Source organism: Pituophis catenifer, unplaced genomic scaffold, assembly GCF_029215685.1.
Source record: "Pituophis catenifer annectens isolate HBS135680 unplaced genomic scaffold, rPitCat1.0.hap2 SCAF_6, whole genome shotgun sequence".
In the NCBI taxonomy this organism is placed as follows: Eukaryota; Metazoa; Chordata; class Lepidosauria; order Squamata; family Colubridae; genus Pituophis; species Pituophis catenifer.
In genome coordinates this window covers 88,174,618-88,194,948 of record NW_027256886.1, presented here as the reverse complement: position 1 = coordinate 88,194,948, position 20,331 = coordinate 88,174,618, and positions in this window count along the sequence as shown.

The window sequence follows — 20,331 nt, the reverse complement described above, 5'->3', positions numbered from 1 at the left end:
AACGCGTGACTCCGCGGTCAGGAAAAATGCTATCCAGGAACCAAAATGTTTTTTGAAGCCAATTTTTTTTTTTGAAACCAAATGCAAAAACGGACACCAGGATGAGTTTTGGGATGAAATTCCATGTCTAAAAATGGTGTTGCTTCCACTTTTTAAAAATCAAGCCTTTTTGGTGCCTGGGAAAGAAAACGCGTGACTCCGCGGTCAGGAAAAATGCTGTCCAGGAATCAAAATGTTTTTTGAAGACAATTTTTTTTTTTTGAAACCAAATGCAAAAACGGACACCAGGATGAGTTTCGGGATGAAATTCCATGTCTAAAAATGGTGTTGCTTCCACTTTTTAAAAATCAAGCCTTTTTGGTGCCTGGGGAAGAAAACGCGTGATTCCGCGGTCAGGAAAAATGCTGTCCAGGAACCAAAATGTTTTTTGAAGCCAAATTTTTTTTTTAAACCAAATGCAAAAACGGAAACCAGGATGAGTTTTGGGATGAAATTCCATGTCTAAAAATGGTGTTGCTTCCACTTTTTAAAAATCAAGACTTTTTGGTGCCTGGGAAAGAAAACGCGTGACTCTGCGGTCAGGAAAAATGCTGTCCAGGAACCAAAATGTTTTCTGAAGCCAATTTTTTTTTTTTGAAACCAAATTAAAACCGGACACCAGGATGAGTTTTGGGATGAAATTCCATGTCTAAAAATGGTGTTGCTTCCACTTTTTAAAAATAAAGGCTTTTTGGTGCCTGGGAAAGAAAACCCGTGACTCCGCGGTCAGGAAAAATGCTGTCCAGGAACCAAAATGTTTTTTGAAGCCAAATTTTTTTTTTTGAAACCAAATGCAAAAACGGACACCAGGATGAGTTTTGGGATGAAATTCCATGTCTAAAAATGGTGTTGCTTCCACTTTTTAAAAATCAAGCCTTTTTGGTGCCTGGGGAAGAAAACGCGTGACTCCGCGGTCAGGAAAAATGCTGCAAAGGAACCAAAATGTTTTTTGAAGCCAAATTTTTTTTTTTGAAACCAAATGCAAAAACGGACACCAGGATGAGTTTTGGGATGAAATTCCATGTCTAAAAATGGTGTTGCTTCCACTTTTAAAAATCAAGCCTTTTTGGTGCCTGGGGAAGAAAACGCGTGACTCCGCGGTCAGGAAAAATGCTGCAAAGGAACCAAAATGTTTTTTGAAGCCAAATTTTTTTTTTGAAACCAAATTCAAAACCGGACACCAGGATGAGTTTTGGGATGAAATTCCATGTCTAAAAATGGTGTTGCTTCCACTTTTTTAAAATCAAGCCTTTTTGGTGCCTGGGGAAGAAAACACCTGACTCTGCGGTCAAGAAAATGCTGCAAAGGAACCAAAATGTTTTTTGAAGCCAAATTTTTTTTTTAAACCAAATTGAAAAACGGACACCAGGATGAGTTTCGGGATGAAATTTCATGTCTAAAAATGGTGTTGCTTCCACTTTTTAAAAATCAAGCCTTTTTGGTGCCTGGGGAAGAAAACGCGTGACTCCGCGGTCAGGAAAAATGCTGTCCAGGAACCAAAATGTTTTTTGAAGCCAAATTTTTTTTTTTTAAACCAAATGCAAAAACGGACACCAGGATGAGTTTTGGGATGAAATTCCATGTCTAAAAATGGTGTTGCTTCCACTTTTTAAAAATCAAGCCTTTTTGGTGCCTGGGGAAGAAAACGCGTGACTCCGCGGTCAGGAAAAATGCTGCAAAGGAACCAAAATGTTTTTTGAAGCCAAATTTTTTTTTTGAAACCAAATTCAAAACCGGACACCAGGATGAGTTTTGGGATGAAATTCCATGTCTAAAAATGGTGTTGCTTCCACTTTTTAAAAATCAAGCCTTTTTGGTGCCTGGGGAAGAAAACGCGTGACTCCGCGGTCAGGAAAAATGCTGCAAAGGAACCAAAATGTTTTTTGAAGCCAAATTTTTTTTTTTGAAACCAAATGCAAAAATGGACACCAGGATGAGTTTTGGGATGAAATTCCATGTCTAAAAATGGTGTTGCTTCCACTTTTTAAAAATCAAGCCTTTTTGGTGCCTGGGGAAGAAAACGTGTGACTCCGCGGTCAGGAAAAATGCTGTCCAGGAACCAAAATGTTTTTTGAAGCCAATTTTTTTTTTTTTGAAACCAAATGCAAAAACGGACACCAGGATGAGTTTTGGGATGAAATTCCATGTCTAAAAATGGTGTTGCTTCCACTTTTTAAAAATCAAGCCTTTTTGGTGCCTGGGGAAGAAAACGTGTGACTCCGCGGTCAGGAAAAATGCTGTCCAGGAACCAAAATGTTTTTTGAAGCCAATTTTTTTTTTGAAACCAAATGCAAAAACGGACACCAGGATGAGTTTTGGGATGAAATTCCATTTCTAAAAATGGTGTTGCTTCCACTTTTTAAAAATCAAGCCTTTTTGGTGCCTGGGAAAGAAAACGCGTGACTCCGCGGTCAGGAAAAATGCTGTCCAGGAATCAAAATGTTTTTTGAAGACAATTTTTTTTTTTTGAAACCAAATGCAAAAACGGACACCAGGATGAGTTTCGGGATGAAATTCCATGTCTAAAAATGGTGTTGCTTCCACTTTTTAAAAATCAAGCCTTTTTGGTGCCTGGGGAAGAAAACGCGTGATTCCGCGGTCAGGAAAAATGCTGTCCAGGAACCAAAATGTTTTTTGAAGCCAAATTTTTTTTTTAAACCAAATGCAAAAACGGAAACCAGGATGAGTTTTGGGATGAAATTCCATGTCTAAAAATGGTGTTGCTTCCACTTTTTAAAAATCAAGCCTTTTTGGTGCCTGGGAAAGAAAACGCGTGACTCTGCGGTCAGGAAAAATGCTGTCCAGGAACCAAAATGTTTTCTGAAGCCAATTTTTTTTTTTTGAAACCAAATTAAAACCGGACACCAGGATGAGTTTTGGGATGAAATTCCATGTCTAAAAATGGTGTTGCTTCCACTTTTTAAAAATAAAGGCTTTTTGGTGCCTGGGAAAGAAAACCCGTGACTCCGCGGTCAGGAAAAATGCTGTCCAGGAACCAAAATGTTTTTTGAAGCCAAATTTTTTTTTTTGAAACCAAATGCAAAAACGGACACCAGGATGAGTTTTGGGATGAAATTCCATGTCTAAAAATGGTGTTGCTTCCACTTTTTAAAAATCAAGCCTTTTTGGTGCCTGGGGAAGAAAACGCGTGATTCCGCGGTCAGGAAAAATGCTGCAAAGGAACCAAAATGTTTTTTGAAGCCAAATTTTTTTTTTTAAAACCAAATTGAAAAACGGACACCAGGATGAGTTTTGGGATGAAATTCCATGTCTAAAAATGGTGTTGCTTCCACTTTTTAAAAATCAAGCCTTTTTGGTGCCTGGGGAAGAAAACGCGTGACTCCGCGGTCAGGAAAAATGCTGCAAAGGAACCAAAATGTTTTTTGAAGCCAAATTTTTTTTTTTAAACCAAATGCAAAAACGGACACCAGGATGAGTTTTGGGATGAAATTCCATGTCTAAAAATGGTGTTGCTTCCACTTTTTAAAAATCAAGCCTTTTTGGTGCCTGGGGAAGAAAACACCTGACTCCGCGGGTCAAGAAAATGCTGCAAAGGAAGCAAAATATTTTTTGAAGCCAAATTTTTTTTTTGAAACCAAATTGAAAAACGGACACCAGGATGAGTTTCGGGATGAAATTCCATGTCTAAAAATGGTGTTGCTTCCGCTTTTTAAAAATCAAGCCTTTTTGGTGCCTGGGGAAGAAAACGCGTGACTCCGCGGTCAGGAAAAATGCTGCAAAGGAACCAAAATGTTTTTTGAAGCCAAATTTTTTTTTTGAAACCAAATGCAAAAACGAACACCACGATGAGTTTTGGGATGAAATTCCAAGTCTAAAAATGGTGTTGCTTCCACTTTTTAAAAATCAAGCCTTTTTGGTGCCTGGGAAAGAAAACGCGTGACTCCGCAGTCAGGAAAAATGCTGTCCAGGAACCAAAATGTTTTTTGAACCCAAATTTTTTTTTTGAAATCAAATGCAAAAACGGACACCAGGATGAGTTTTGGGATGAAATTCCATGTCTAAAAATGGTGTTGCTTCCACTTTTTAAAAATCAAGCCTTTTTGGTGCCTGGGGAAGAAAACGCGTGACTCCGCGTTCAGGAAAAATGCTGCAAAGGAACCAAAATGTTTTTTGAAGCCAAATTTTTTTTTTAAAACCAAATTGAAAAACGGACACCAGGATGAGTTTTGGGATGAAATTCCATGTCTAAAAATGGTGTTGCTTCCACTTTTTAAAAATCAAGCCTTTTTGGTGCCTGGGGAAGAAAACGCGTGACTCCGCGGTCAGGAAAAATGCTGCAAAGGAACCAAAATGTTTTTTGAAGCCAAATTTTTTTTTTTTGAAACCAAATGCAAAAACGGACACCAGGATGAGTTTTGGGATGAAATTCCATGTCTAAAAATGGTGTTGCTTCCACTTTTTAAAAATCAAGCCTTTTTGGTGCCTGGGGAAGAAAACACCTGACTCCGCGGGTCAAGAAAATGCTGCAAAGGAACCAAAATATTTTTTGAAGCCAAATTTTTTTTTTGAAACCAAATTGAAAAACGGACACCAGGATGAGTTTCGGGATGAAATTCCATGTCTAAAAATGGTGTTGCTTCCGCTTTTTAAAAATCAAGCCTTTTTGGTGCCTGGGGAAGAAAACGCGTGACTCCGCGGTCAGGAAAAATGCTGCAAAGGAACCAAAATGTTTTTTGAAGCCAAATTTTTTTTTTGAAACCAAATGCAAAAACGAACACCAGGATGAGTTTTGGGATGAAATTCCAAGTCTAAAAATGGTGTTGCTTCCACTTTTTAAAAATCAAGCCTTTTTGGTGCCTGGGAAAGAAAACGCGTGACTCCGCAGTCAGGAAAAATGCTGTCCAGGAACCAAAATGTTTTTTGAAGCCAAATTTTTTTTTTGAAATCAAATGCAAAAACGGACACCAGGATGAGTTTTGGGATGAAATTCCATGTCTAAAAATGGTGTTGCTTCCACTTTTTAAAAATCAAGCCTTTTTGGTGCCTGGGGAAGAAAACGCGTGACTCCGCGGTCAGGAAAAATGCTGCAAAGGAACCAAAATGTTTTTTGAAGCCAAATTTTTTTTTTTGAATCCAAATGCAAAAACGGACACCAGGATGAGTTTTGGGATGAAATTCCATGTCTAAAAATGGTGTTGCTTCCACTTTTTAAAAATAAAGCCTTTTTGGTGCCTGGGAAAGAAAACACGTGACTCCGCTGTCAGGAAAATGCTGTCCAGGAACCAAAATGTTTTTTGAAGCCAAATTTTTTTTTTTGAAACCAAATGCAAAAACGGACACCAGGATGAGTTTTGGGATGAAATTCCATGTCTAAAAATGGTGTTGCTTCCACTTTTTAAAAATAAAGCCCTTTTGGTGCCTGGGAAAGAAAACGCGTGACTCCGCTGTCAGGAAAAATGCTGTCCAGGAACCAAAATGTTTTTTGAAGCCAAATTTTTTTTTTGAAACCAAATGCAAAAACGGACACCAGGATGAGTTTTGGGATGAAATTCCATGTCTAAAAATGGTGTTGCTTCCACTTTTTTAAAATCAAGCCTTTTTGGTGCCTGGGGAAGAAAACGCGTGACTCCGCGGTCAGGAAAAATGCTGTCCAGGAACCAAAATGTTTTTTGAAGCCAATTTTTTTTTTTTGAAACCAAATGTAAAAACGGACACCAGGATGAGTTTTGGGATGAAATTCCATGTCTAAAAATGGTGTTGCTTCCACTTTTTAAAAATCAAGCCTTTTTGGTGCCTAGGAAAGAAAACGCGTGACTCCGCGGTCAGGAAAAATGCTGTCCAGGAACCAAAATGTTTTTTGAAGCCAAATTTTTTTTTTTGAAACCAAATGCAAAAACGGACACCAGGATGAGTTTTGGGATGAAATTCCATGTCTAAAAATGGTGTTGCTTCCACTTTTTAAAAATCAAGCCTTTTTGGTGCCTGGGGAAGAAAACGCGTGACTCCGCGGTTAGGAAAAATGCTGCAAAGGAACCAAAATGTTTTTTGAAGCCAAATTTTTTTTTTAAAACCAAATTGAAAAACGGACACCAGGATGAGTTTCGGGATGAAATTCCATGTCTAAAAATGGTGTTGCTTCCACTTTTTAAAAATAAAGCCTTTTTGGTGCCTGGGAAAGAAAACGCGTGACTCCGCGGTCAGGAAAAATGCTGTCCAGGAACCAAAATGTTTTTTGAAGCCAAATTTTTTTTTTTTGAAACCAAATGCAAAAACGGACACCAGGATGAGTTTTGGGATGAAATTCCATGTCTAAAAATGGTGTTGCTTCCACTTTTTAAAAATCAAGCCTTTTTGGTGCCTGGGGAAGAAAACACCTGACTCCGCGGTCAAGAAAATGCTGCAAAGGAACCAAAATATTTTTTGAAGCCAAATTTTTTTTTTGAAACCAAATTGAAAAACGGACACCAGGATGAGTTTCGGGATGAAATTCCATGTCTAAAAATGGTGTTGCTTCCACTTTTTAAAAATCAAGCCTTTTTGGTGCCTGGGGAAGAAAACACCTGACTCCGCGGTCAAGAAAATGCTGCAAAGGAACCAAAATATTTTTTGAAGCCAAATTTTTTTTTTGAAACCAAATTGAAAAACGGACACCAGGATGAGTTTCGGGATGAAATTCCATGTCTAAAAATGGTGTTGCTTCCACTTTTTAAAAATCAATCCTTTTTGGTGCCTGGGGAAGAAAACGTGTGACTCCGCGTTCAGGAAAAATGCTGCAAAGTAACCAAAATGTTTTTTGAAGCCAAATTTTTTTTTTGAAACCAAATGCAAAAACGAACACCAGGATGACTTTTGGGATGAAATTCCAAGTCTAAAAATGGTGTTGCTTCCACTTTTTAAAAATCAAGCCTTTTTGGTGCCTGGGGAAGAAAACGCGTGACTCCGCGGTCAGGAAAAATGCTGTCCAGGAACCAAAATGTTTTTTGAAGCCAAATTTTTTTTTTTGAAACCAAATGCAAAAACGGACACCAGGATGAGTTTTGGGATGAAATTCCATGTCTAAAAATGGTGTTGCTTCCACTTTTTAAAAATCAAGCCTTTTTGCTGCCTGGGGAAGAAAACGCGTGACTCCGCGGTCAGGAAAAATGCTGTCCAGGAACCAAAATGTTTTTTGAAGCCAATTTTTTTTTTTTGAAACCAAATGCAAAAACGGACACCAGGATGAGTTTTGGGATGAAATTCCATGTCTAAAAATGGTGTTGCTTCCACTTTTTAAAAATCAAGCCTTTTTGGTGCCTGGGGAAGGAAACGCGTGACTCCGCGGTCAGGAAAAATGCTGCAAAGGAACCAAAATGTTTTTTGAAGCCAAATTTTTTTTTTTTGAAACCAAATGCAAAAACGGACACCAGGATGAGTTTTGGGATGAAATTCCATGTCTAAAAATGGTGTTGCTTCCACTTTTTAAAAATCAAGCCTTTTTGGTGCCTGGGAAAGAAAACGCGTGACTCCGCGGTCAGGAAAAATGCTGTCCAGGAACCAAAATGTTTTTTGAAGCCAATTTTTTTTTTTTTGAAACCAAATGCAAAAACGGACACCAGGATGAGTTTTGGGATGAAATTCCATGTCTAAAAATGGTGTTGCTTCCACTTTTTAAAAATCAAGCCTTTTTGGTGCCTGGGGAAGAAAACGCGTGACTCCGCGGTCAGGAAAAATGCTGTCCAGGAACCAAAATGTTTTTTGAAGCCAATTTTTTTTTTTGAAACCAAATTGAAAAACGGACACCAGGATGAGTTTCGGGATGAAATTCCATGTCTAAAAATGGTGTTGCTTCCACTTTTTAAAAATCAATCCTTTTTGGTGCCTGGGGAAGAAAACGTGTGACTCCGCGTTCAGGAAAAATGCTGCAAAGTAACCAAAATGTTTTTTGAAGCCAAATTTTTTTTTTGAAACCAAATGCAAAAACGAACACCAGGATGACTTTTGGGATGAAATTCCAAGTCTAAAAATGGTGTTGCTTCCACTTTTTAAAAATCAAGCCTTTTTGGTGCCTGGGGAAGAAAACGCGTGACTCCGCGGTCAGGAAAAATGCTGTCCAGGAACCAAAATGTTTTTTGAAGCCAATTTTTTTTTTTTTGAAACCAAATGCAAAAACGGACACCAGGATGAGTTTTGGGATGAAATTCCATGTCTAAAAATGGTGTTGCTTCCACTTTTTAAAAATCAAGCCTTTTTGGTGCCTGGGGAAGAAAACGCGTGACTCCGCGGTCAGGAAAAATGCTGTCCAGGAACCAAAATGTTTTTTGAAGCCAATTTTTATTTTTTTGAAACCAAATGCAAAAACGGACACCAGGATGAGTTTTGGGATGAAATTCCATGTCTAAAAATGGTGTTGCTTCCACTTTTTAAAAATCAAGCCTTTTTGGTGCCTGGGGAAGAAAACGCCTGACTCCGCGGTCAGGAAAAATGCTGCAAAGGAACCAAAATGTTTTTTGAAGCCAAATTTTTTTTTTGAAACCAAATGCAAAAACGGACACCAGGATGAGTTTTGGGATGAAATTCCATGTCTAAAAATGGTGTTGCTTCCACTTTTTAAAAATCAAGCCTTTTTGGTGCCTGGGGAAGAAAACGCGTGACTCCGCGGTCAGGAAAAATGCTGTCCAGGAACCAAAATGTTTTTTGAAGCCAATTTTTTTTTTTGAAACCAAATGTAAAAACGGACACCAGGATGAGTTTTGGGATGAAATTCCATGTCTAAAAATGGTGTTGCTTCCACTTTTTAAAAATCAAGCCTTTTTGGTGCCTAGGAAAGAAAACGCGTGACTCCGCGGTCAGGAAAAATGCTGTCCAGGAACCAAAATGTTTTTTGAAGCCAAATTTTTTTTTTTGAAACCAAATGCAAAAACGGACACCAGGATGAGTTTTGGGATGAAATTCCATGTCTAAAAATGGTGTTGCTTCCACTTTTTAAAAATCAAGCCTTTTTGGTGCCTGGGGAAGAAAACGCGTGACTCCGCGTTCAGGAAAAATGCTGCAAAGGAACCAAAATGTTTTTTGAAGCCAAATTTTTTTTTTAAAACCAAATTGAAAAACGGACACCAGGATGAGTTTCGGGATGAAATTCCATGTCTAAAAATGGTGTTGCTTCCACTTTTTAAAAATCAAGCCTTTTTGGTGCCTGGGGAAGAAAACGCGTGACTCCGCGGTCAGGAAAAATGCTGCAAAGGAACCAAAATGTTTTTTCAAGCCAAATTTTTTTTTTAAAACCAAATTGAAAAACGGACACCAGGATGAGTTTCGGGATGAAATTCCATGTCTAAAAATGGTGTTGCTTCCACTTTTTAAAAATCAAGCCTTTTTGGTGCCTGGGGAAGAAACCGCGTGATTCCACGGTCAGGAAAAATGCTGTCCAGGAACCAAAATGTTTTTTGAAGCCAAATTTTTTTTTGAAACCAAATGCAAAAACGGACACCAGGATGAGTTTTGGGATGAAATTCCATGTCTAAAAATGGTGTTGCTTCCACTTTTTAAAAATCAAGCCTTTTTGGTGCCTGGGGAAGAAAACGCGTGACTCCGCGGTCAGGAAAAATGCTGTCCAGGAACCAAAATGTTTTTTGAAGCCAATTTTTTTTTTGAAACCAAATTAAAACCGGACACCAGGATGAGTTTTGGGATGAAATTCCATGTCTAAAAATGGTGTTGCTTCCACTTTTTAAAAATCAAGCCTTTTTGGTGCCTGGGGAAGAAAACGCGTGACTCCGCGGTAAGGAAAAATGCTGCAAAGGAACCAAAATGTTTTTTGAAGCCAAAATTTTTTTTTTTGAAACCAAATGCAAAAACGGACACCAGGATGCGTTTTGGGATGAAATTCCATGTCCTAAAATGGTGTTGCTTCCACTTTTTAAAAATCAAGCCTTTTTGGTGCCTGGGGAAGAAAACACCTGACTCCGCGGGTCAAAAAATGCTGCAAAGGAACCAAAATATTTTTTGAAGCCAAATTTTTTTTTTGAAACCAAATTGAAAAACGGACACCAGGATGAGTTTCGGGATGAAATTCCATGTCTAAAAATGGTGTTGCTTCTGATTTTTAAAAATCAAGCCTTTTTGGTGCCTGGGGAAGAAAACGCGTGACTCCGCGGTCAGGAAAAATGCTGCAAAGGAACCAAAATGTTTTTTGAAGCCAAATTTTTTTTTTAAAACCAAATTGAAAAACGGACACCAGGATGAGTTTCGGGATGAAATTCCATGTCTAAAAATGGTGTTGCTTCCACTTTTTAAAAATCAAGCCTTTTTGGTGCCTGGGGAAGAAACCGCGTGATTCCACGGTCAGGAAAAATGCTGTCCAGGAACCAAAATGTTTTTTGAAGCCAAATTTTTTTTTGAAACCAAATGCAAAAACGGACACCAGGATGAGTTTTGGGATGAAATTCCATGTCTAAAAATGGTGTTGCTTCCACTTTTTAAAAATCAAGCCTTTTTGCTGCCTGGGGAAGAAACCGCGTGATTCCACGGTCAGGAAAAATGCTGTCCAGGAACCAAAATGTTTTTTGAAGCCAATTTTTTTTTTTGAAACCAAATTAAAACCGGACACCAGGATGAGTTTTGGGATGAAATTCCATGTCTAAAAATGGTGTTGCTTCCACTTTTTAAAATTCAAGCCTTTTTGGTGCCTGGGGAAGAAAACGCGTGACTCCGCGGTCAGGAAAAATGCTGCAAAGGAACCAAAATGTTTTTTGAAGCCAAAATTTTTTTTTTTGAAACCAAATGCAAAAACGGACACCAGGATGCGTTTTGGGATGAAATTCCATGTCCTAAAATGGTGTTGCTTCCACTTTTTAAAAATCAAGCCTTTTTGGTGCCTGGGGAAGAAAACGCGTGACTCCGCGGTCAGGAAAAATGCTGCAAAGGAACCAAAATGTTTTTTGAAGCCAATTTTTTTTTTGAAACCAAATGCAAAAACAGACACCAGGATGAGTTTTGGGATGAAATTCCATGTCTAAAAATGGTGTTGCTTCCAGTTTTTAAAAATCAAGCCTTTTTGGTGCCTGGGAAGAAAACGCGTGACTCTGCAGTCAGGAAAAATGGAGCAAAGGAACCAAAATGTTTTTTGAAGGCAAATTTTTTTTTTAAAACCAAATTGAAAAACGGACACCAGGATGAGTTTCGGGATGAAATTCCATGTCTAAAAATGGTGTTCCTTCCACTTTTTAAAAATCAAGCCTTTTTGGTGCCTGGGGAAGAAAACGCGTGACTCCGCGGTCAGGAAAAATGCTGTCCAGGAACCAAAATGTTTTTTGAAGCCAATTTTTTTTTTTGAAACCAAATGTAAAAACGGACACCAGGATGAGTTTTGGGATGAAATTCCATGTCTAAAAATGGTGTTGCTTCCACTTTTTAAAAATCAAGCCTTTTTGGTGCCTAGGAAAGAAAACGCGTGACTCCGCGGTCAGGAAAAATGCTGTCCAGGAACCAAAATGTTTTTTGAAGCCAAATTTTTTTTTTTGAAACCAAATGCAAAAACGGACACCAGGATGAGTTTTGGGATGAAATTCCATGTCTAAAAATGGTGTTGCTTCCACTTTTTAAAAATCAAGCCTTTTTGGTGCCTGGGGAAGAAAACGCGTGACTCCGCGTTCAGGAAAAATGCTGCAAAGGAACCAAAATGTTTTTTGAAGCCAAATTTTTTTTTTAAAACCAAATTGAAAAACGGACACCAGGATGAGTTTCGGGATGAAATTCCATGTCTAAAAATGGTGTTGCTTCCACTTTTTAAAAATCAAGCCTTTTTGGTGCCTGGGGAAGAAAACGCGTGACTCCGCGGTCAGGAAAAATGCTGCAAAGGAACCAAAATGTTTTTTCAAGCCAAATTTTTTTTTTAAAACCAAATTGAAAAACGGACACCAGGATGAGTTTCGGGATGAAATTCCATGTCTAAAAATGGTGTTGCTTCCACTTTTTAAAAATCAAGCCTTTTTGGTGCCTGGGGAAGAAACCGCGTGATTCCACGGTCAGGAAAAATGCTGTCCAGGAACCAAAATGTTTTTTGAAGCCAAATTTTTTTTTGAAACCAAATGCAAAAACGGACACCAGGATGAGTTTTGGGATGAAATTCCATGTCTAAAAATGGTGTTGCTTCCACTTTTTAAAAATCAAGCCTTTTTGGTGCCTGGGGAAGAAAACGCGTGACTCCGCGGTCAGGAAAAATGCTGTCCAGGAACCAAAATGTTTTTTGAAGCCAATTTTTTTTTTGAAACCAAATTAAAACCGGACACCAGGATGAGTTTTGGGATGAAATTCCATGTCTAAAAATGGTGTTGCTTCCACTTTTTAAAAATCAAGCCTTTTTGGTGCCTGGGGAAGAAAACGCGTGACTCCGCGGTAAGGAAAAATGCTGCAAAGGAACCAAAATGTTTTTTGAAGCCAAAATTTTTTTTTTTGAAACCAAATGCAAAAACGGACACCAGGATGCGTTTTGGGATGAAATTCCATGTCCTAAAATGGTGTTGCTTCCACTTTTTAAAAATCAAGCCTTTTTGGTGCCTGGGGAAGAAAACACCTGACTCCGCGGGTCAAAAAATGCTGCAAAGGAACCAAAATATTTTTTGAAGCCAAATTTTTTTTTTGAAACCAAATTGAAAAACGGACACCAGGATGAGTTTCGGGATGAAATTCCATGTCTAAAAATGGTGTTGCTTCTGATTTTTAAAAATCAAGCCTTTTTGGTGCCTGGGGAAGAAAACGCGTGACTCCGCGGTCAGGAAAAATGCTGCAAAGGAACCAAAATGTTTTTTGAAGCCAAATTTTTTTTTTAAAACCAAATTGAAAAACGGACACCAGGATGAGTTTCGGGATGAAATTCCATGTCTAAAAATGGTGTTGCTTCCACTTTTTAAAAATCAAGCCTTTTTGGTGCCTGGGGAAGAAACCGCGTGATTCCACGGTCAGGAAAAATGCTGTCCAGGAACCAAAATGTTTTTTGAAGCCAAATTTTTTTTTGAAACCAAATGCAAAAACGGACACCAGGATGAGTTTTGGGATGAAATTCCATGTCTAAAAATGGTGTTGCTTCCACTTTTTAAAAATCAAGCCTTTTTGCTGCCTGGGGAAGAAACCGCGTGATTCCACGGTCAGGAAAAATGCTGTCCAGGAACCAAAATGTTTTTTGAAGCCAATTTTTTTTTTTGAAACCAAATTAAAACCGGACACCAGGATGAGTTTTGGGATGAAATTCCATGTCTAAAAATGGTGTTGCTTCCACTTTTTAAAAATCAAGCCTTTTTGGTGCCTGGGGAAGAAAACGCGTGACTCCGCGGTCAGGAAAAATGCTGCAAAGGAACCAAAATGTTTTTTGAAGCCAAAATTTTTTTTTTTGAAACCAAATGCAAAAACGGACACCAGGATGCGTTTTGGGATGAAATTCCATGTCCTAAAATGGTGTTGCTTCCACTTTTTAAAAATCAAGCCTTTTTGGTGCCTGGGGAAGAAAACGCGTGACTCCGCGGTCAGGAAAAATGCTGCAAAGGAACCAAAATGTTTTTTGAAGCCAATTTTTTTTTTGAAACCAAATGCAAAAACAGACACCAGGATGAGTTTTGGGATGAAATTCCATGTCTAAAAATGGTGTTGCTTCCAGTTTTTAAAAATCAAGCCTTTTTGGTGCCTGGGAAGAAAACGCGTGACTCTGCAGTCAGGAAAAATGGAGCAAAGGAACCAAAATGTTTTTTGAAGGCAAATTTTTTTTTTGAAACCAAATGCAAAAACGGACACCAGGATGAGTTTCGGGATCAAATTCCATGTCTAAAAATGGTGTTGCTTCCACTTTTTAAAAATCAAGCCTTTTTGGTGCCTGGGGAAGAAAACGCGTGACTCCGCGGTCAGGAAAAATGCTGCAAAGGAACCAAAATGTTTTTTGAAGCCAAATTTTTTTTTGAAACCAAATTCAAAACCGGAAACCAGGATGAGTTTTGGGATGAAATTCCATGTCTAAAAATGGTGTTGCTTCCACTTTTTAAAAATCAAGCCTTTTTGGTGCCTGGGGAAGAAAACCCGTGACTCCGCGGTCAGGAAAAATGCTGTCCAGGAACCAAAATGTTTTTTGAAGCCAAATTTTTTTTTTTTGAAACCAAATGCAAAAACGGACACCAGGATGAGTTTCGGGATGAAATTCCATGTCTAAAAATGGTGTTGCTTCCACTTTTTAAAAATCAAGCCTTTTTGGTGCCTGGGAAAGAAAACGCGTGACTCCGCGGTCAGGAAAAATGCTGTCCAGGAATCAAAATGTTTTTTGAAGACAATTTTTTTTTTTGAAACCAAATGCAAAAACGGACACCAGGATGAGTTTCGGGATGAAATTCCATGTCTAAAAATGGTGTTGCTTCCACTTTTTAAAAATCAAGCCTTTTTGGTGCCTGGGGAAGAAAACACCTGACTCCGCGGTCAAGAAAATGCTGCAAAGGAACCAAAATGTTTTTTGAAGCCAAATTTTTTTTTTAAACCAAATGCAAAAACCAGGATGAGTTTTGGGATGAAATTCCATGTCTAAAAATGGTGTTGCTTCCACTTTTTTAAAATCAAGCCTTTTTGGTGCCTGGGGAAGAAAACACCTGACTCTGCGGTGAAGAAAATGCTGCAAAGGAACCAAAATGTTTTTTGAAGCCAATTTTTTTTTTTAAACCAAATTGAAAAACGGACACCAGGATGAGTTTCGGGATGAAATTTCATGTCTAAAAATGGTGTTGCTTCCACTTTTTAAAAATCAAGCCTTTTTGGTGCCTGGGGAAGAAAACGCGTGACTCCGCGGTCAGGAAAAATGCTGTCCAGGAACCAAAATGTTTTTTGAAGCCAAATTTTTTTTTTTAAACCAAATGCAAAAACGGACACCAGGATGAGTTTTGGGATGAAATTCCATGTCTAAAAATGGTGTTGCTTCCACTTTTTAAAAATCAAGCCTTTTTGGTGCCTGGGAAAGAAAACGCGTGACTCTGCGGTCAGGAAAAATGCTGTCCAGGAACCAAAATGTTTTCTGAAGCCAATTTTTTTTTTTTGAAACCAAATTAAAACCGGACACCAGGATGAGTTTTGGGATGAAATTCCATGTCTAAAAATGGTGTTGCTTCCACTTTTTAAAAATCAAGCCTTTTTGGTGCCTGGGGAAGAAAACACCTGACTCCGCGGTCAAGAAAATGCTGCAAAGGAACCAAAATGTTTTTTGAAGCCAAATTTTTTTTTTAAACCAAATGCAAAAACCAGGATGAGTTTTGGGATGAAATTCCATGTCTAAAAATGGTGTTGCTTCCACTTTTTTAAAATCAAGCCTTTTTGGTGCCTGGGGAAGAAAACACCTGACTCTGCGGTGAAGAAAATGCTGCAAAGGAACCAAAATGTTTTTTGAAGCCAATTTTTTTTTTTTAAACCAAATTGAAAAACGGACACCAGGATGAGTTTCGGGATGAAATTTCATGTCTAAAAATGGTGTTGCTTCCACTTTTTAAAAATCAAGCCTTTTTGGTGCCTGGGGAAGAAAACGCGTGACTCCGCGGTCAGGAAAAATGCTGTCCAGGAACCAAAATGTTTTTTGAAGCCAAATTTTTTTTTTTAAACCAAATGCAAAAACGGACACCAGGATGAGTTTTGGGATGAAATTCCATGTCTAAAAATGGTGTTGCTTCCACTTTTTAAAAATCAAGCCTTTTTGGTGCCTGGGAAAGAAAACGCGTGACTCTGCGGTCAGGAAAAATGCTGTCCAGGAACCAAAATGTTTTCTGAAGCCAATTTTTTTTTTTTGAAACCAAATTAAAACCGGACACCAGGATGAGTTTTGGGATGAAATTCCATGTCTAAAAATGGTGTTGCTTCCACTTTTTAAAAATAAAGGCTTTTTGGTGCCTGGGAAAGAAAACCCGTGACTCCGCGGTCAGGAAAAATGCTGTCCAGGAACCAAAATGTTTTTTGAAGCCAAATTTTTTTTTTAAACCAAATGCAAAAACGGACACCAGGATGAGTTTTGGGATGAAATTCCATGTCTAAAAATGGTGTTGCTTCCACTTTTTAAAAATCAAGCCTTTTTGGTGCCTGGGAAAGAAAACGCGTGACTCCGCGGTCAGGAAAAATGCTGTCCAGGAATCAAAATGTTTTTTGAAGACAATTTTTTTTTTTTGAAACCAAATGCAAAAACGGACACCAGGATGAGTTTTGGGATGAAATTCCATGTCTAAAAATGGTGTTGCTTCCACTTTTTAAAAATCAAGCCTTTTTGGTGCCTGGGGAAGAAAACGCGTGATTCCGCGGTCAGGAAAAATGCTGTCCAGGAACCAAAATGTTTTTTGAAGCCAAATTTTTTTTTTAAACCAAATGCAAAAACGGACACCAGGATGAGTTTTGGGATGAAATTCCATGTCTAAAAATGGTGTTGCTTCCACTTTTTAAAAATCAAGCCTTTTTGGTGCCTGGGGAAGAAAACGCATGACTCCGCGGTCAGGAAAAATGCTGTCCAGGAACCAAAATGTTTTTTGAAGCCAAATTTTTTTTTTAAACCAAATGCAAAAACGGACACCAGGATGAGTTTTGGGATGAAATTCCATGTCTAAAAATGGTGTTGCTTCCACTTTTTAAAAATCAAGCCTTTTTGGTGCCTGGGGAAGAAAACGCGTGATTCCGCGGTCAGGAAAAATGCTGTCCAGGAACCAAAATGTTTTTTGAAGCCAAATTTTTTTTTTAAACCAAATGCAAAAACGGACACCAGGATGAGTTTTGGGATGAAATTCCATGTCTAAAAATGGTGTTGCTTCCACTTTTTAAAAATCAAGCCTTTTTGGTGCCTGGGAAAGAAAACGCGTGACTCTGCGGTCAGGAAAAATGCTGTCCAGGAACCAAAATGTTTTTTGAAGCCAATTTTTTTTTTTTGAAACCAAATTAAAACCGGACACCAGGATGAGTTTTGGGATGAAATTCCATGTCTAAAAATGGTGTTGCTTCCACTTTTTAAAAATAAAAGCTTTTTGGTGCCTGGGAAAGAAAACCCGTGACTCCGCGGTCAGGAAAAATGCTGTCCAGGAACCAAAATGTTTTTTGAAGCCAAATTTTTTTTTTTGAAACCAAATGCAAAAACGGACACCAGGATGAGTTTTGGGATGAAATTCCATGTCTAAAAATGGTGTTGCTTCCACTTTTTAAAAATCAAGCCTTTTTGGTGCCTGGGGAAGAAAATGCGTGACTCCGCGGTCAGGAAAAATGCTGCAAAGGAACCAAAATGTTTTTTGAAGCCAAATTTTTTTTTTGAAACCAAATTCAAAACCGGACACCAGGATGAGTTTTGGGATGAAATTCCATGTCTAAAAATGGTGTTGCTTCCACTTTTTAAAAATCAAGCCTTTTTGGTGCCTGGGGAAGAAAACACCTGACTCCGCGGTCAAGAAAATGCTGCAAAGGAACCAAAATGTTTTTTGAAGCCAAATTTTTTTTTTAAACCAAATGCAAAAACCAGGATGAGTTTTGGGATGAAATTCCATGTCTAAAAATGGTGTTGCTTCCACTTTTTTAAAATCAAGCCTTTTTGGTGCCTGTGGAAGAAAACACCTGACTCTGCGGTCAAGAAAATGCTGCAAAGGAACCAAAATGTTTTTTGAAGCCAAATTTTTTTTTTAAACCAAATTGAAAAACGGACACCAGGATGAGTTTCGGGATGAAATTTCATGTCTAAAAATGGTGTTGCTTCCACTTTTTAAAAATCAAGCCTTTTTGGTGCCTGGGGAAGAAAACGCATGACTCCGCGGTCAGGAAAAATGCTGTCCAGGAACCAAAATGTTTTTTGAAGCCAAATTTTTTTTTTAAACCAAATGCAAAAACGGACACCAGGATGAGTTTTGGGATGAAATTCCATGTCTAAAAATGGTGTTGCTTCCACTTTTTAAAAATCAAGCCTTTTTGGTGCCTAGGAAAGAAAACGCGTGACTCCGCGGTCAGGAAAAATGCTGTCCAGGAACCAAAATGTTTTTTGAAGCCAAATTTTTTTTTTTGAAACCAAATGCAAAAACGGACACCAGGATGAGTTTTGGGATGAAATTCCATGTCTAAAAATGGTGTTGCTTCCACTTTTTAAAAATCAAGCCTTTTTGGTGCCTGGGGAAGAAAACGCGTGACTCCGCGTTCAGGAAAAATGCTGCAAAGGAACCAAAATGTTTTTTGAAGCCAAATTTTTTTTTTAAAACCAAATTGAAAAACGGACACCAGGATGAGTTTCGGGATGAAATTCCATGTCTAAAAATGGTGTTGCTTCCACTTTTTAAAAATCAAGCCTTTTTGGTGCCTGGGGAAGAAAACGCGTGACTCCGCGGTCAGGAAAAATGCTGCAAAGGAACCAAAATGTTTTTTCAAGCCAAATTTTTTTTTTAAAACCAAATTGAAAAACGGACACCAGGATGAGTTTCGGGATGAAATTCCATGTCTAAAAATGGTGTTGCTTCCACTTTTTAAAAATCAAGCCTTTTTGGTGCCTGGGGAAGAAACCGCGTGATTCCACGGTCAGGAAAAATGCTGTCCAGGAACCAAAATGTTTTTTGAAGCCAAATTTTTTTTTGAAACCAAATGCAAAAACGGACACCAGGATGAGTTTTGGGATGAAATTCCATGTCTAAAAATGGTGTTGCTTCCACTTTTTAAAAATCAAGCCTTTTTGGTGCCTGGGGAAGAAAACGCGTGACTCCGCGGTCAGGAAAAATGCTGTCCAGGAACCAAAATGTTTTTTGAAGCCAATTTTTTTTTTGAAACCAAATTAAAACCGGACACCAGGATGAGTTTTGGGATGAAATTCCATGTCTAAAAATGGTGTTGCTTCCACTTTTTAAAAATCAAGCCTTTTTGGTGCCTGGGGAAGAAAACGTGTGACTCCGCGGTAAGGAAAAATGCTGCAAAGGAACCAAAATGTTTTTTGAAGCCAAAATTTTTTTTTTTGAAACCAAATGCAAAAACGGACACCAGGATGCGTTTTGGGATGAAATTCCATGTCCTAAAATGGTGTTGCTTCCACTTTTTAAAAATCAAGCCTTTTTGGTGCCTGGGGAAGAAAACACCTGACTCCGCGGGTCAAAAAATGCTGCAAAGGAACCAAAATATTTTTTGAAGCCAAATTTTTTTTTTGAAACCAAATTGAAAAACGGACACCAGGATGAGTTTCGGGATGAAATTCCATGTCTAAAAATGGTGTTGCTTCTGATTTTTAAAAATCAAGCCTTTTTGGTGCCTGGGGAAGAAAACGCGTGACTCCGCGGTCAGGAAAAATGCTGCAAAGGAACCAAAATGTTTTTTGAAGCCAAATTTTTTTTTTAAAACCAAATTGAAAAACGGACACCAGGATGAGTTTCGGGATGAAATTCCATGTCTAAAAATGGTGTTGCTTCCACTTTTTAAAAATCAAGCCTTTTTGGTGCCTGGGGAAGAAACCGCGTGATTCCACGGTCAGGAAAAATGCTGTCCAGGAACCAAAATGTTTTTTGAAGCCAAATTTTTTTTTGAAACCAAATGCAAAAACGGACACCAGGATGAGTTTTGGGATGAAATTCCATGTCTAAAAATGGTGTTGCTTCCACTTTTTAAAAATCAAGCCTTTTTGCTGCCTGGGGAAGAAACCGCGTGATTCCACGGTCAGGAAAAATGCTGTCCAGGAACCAAAATGTTTTTTGAAGCCAATTTTTTTTTTTGAAACCAAATTAAAACCGGACACCAGGATGAGTTTTGGGATGAAATTCCATGTCTAAAAATGGTGTTGCTTCCACTTTTTAAAAATCAAGCCTTTTTGGTGCCTGGGGAAGAAAACGCGTGACTCCGCGGTCAGGAAAAATGCTGCAAAGGAACCAAAATGTTTTTTGAAGCCAAAATTTTTTTTTTTGAAACCAAATGCAAAAACGGACACCAGGATGCGTTTTGGGATGAAATTCCATGTCCTAAAATGGTGTTGCTTCCACTTTTTAAAAATCAAGCCTTTTTGGTGCCTGGGGAAGAAAACGCGTGACTCCGCGGTCAGGAAAAATGCTGCAAAGGAACCAAAATGTTTTTTGAAGCCAATTTTTTTTTTGAAACCAAATGCAAAAACAGACACCAGGATGAGTTTTGGGATGAAATTCCATGTCTAAAAATGGTGTTGCTTCCAGTTTTTAAAAATCAAGCCTTTTTGGTGCCTGGGAAGAAAACGCGTGACTCTGCAGTCAGGAAAAATGGAGCAAAGGAACCAAAATGTTTTTTGAAGGCAAATTTTTTTTTTGAAACCAAATGCAAAAACGGACACCAGGATGAGTTTCGGGATCAAATTCCATGTCTAAAAATGGTGTTGCTTCCACTTTTTAA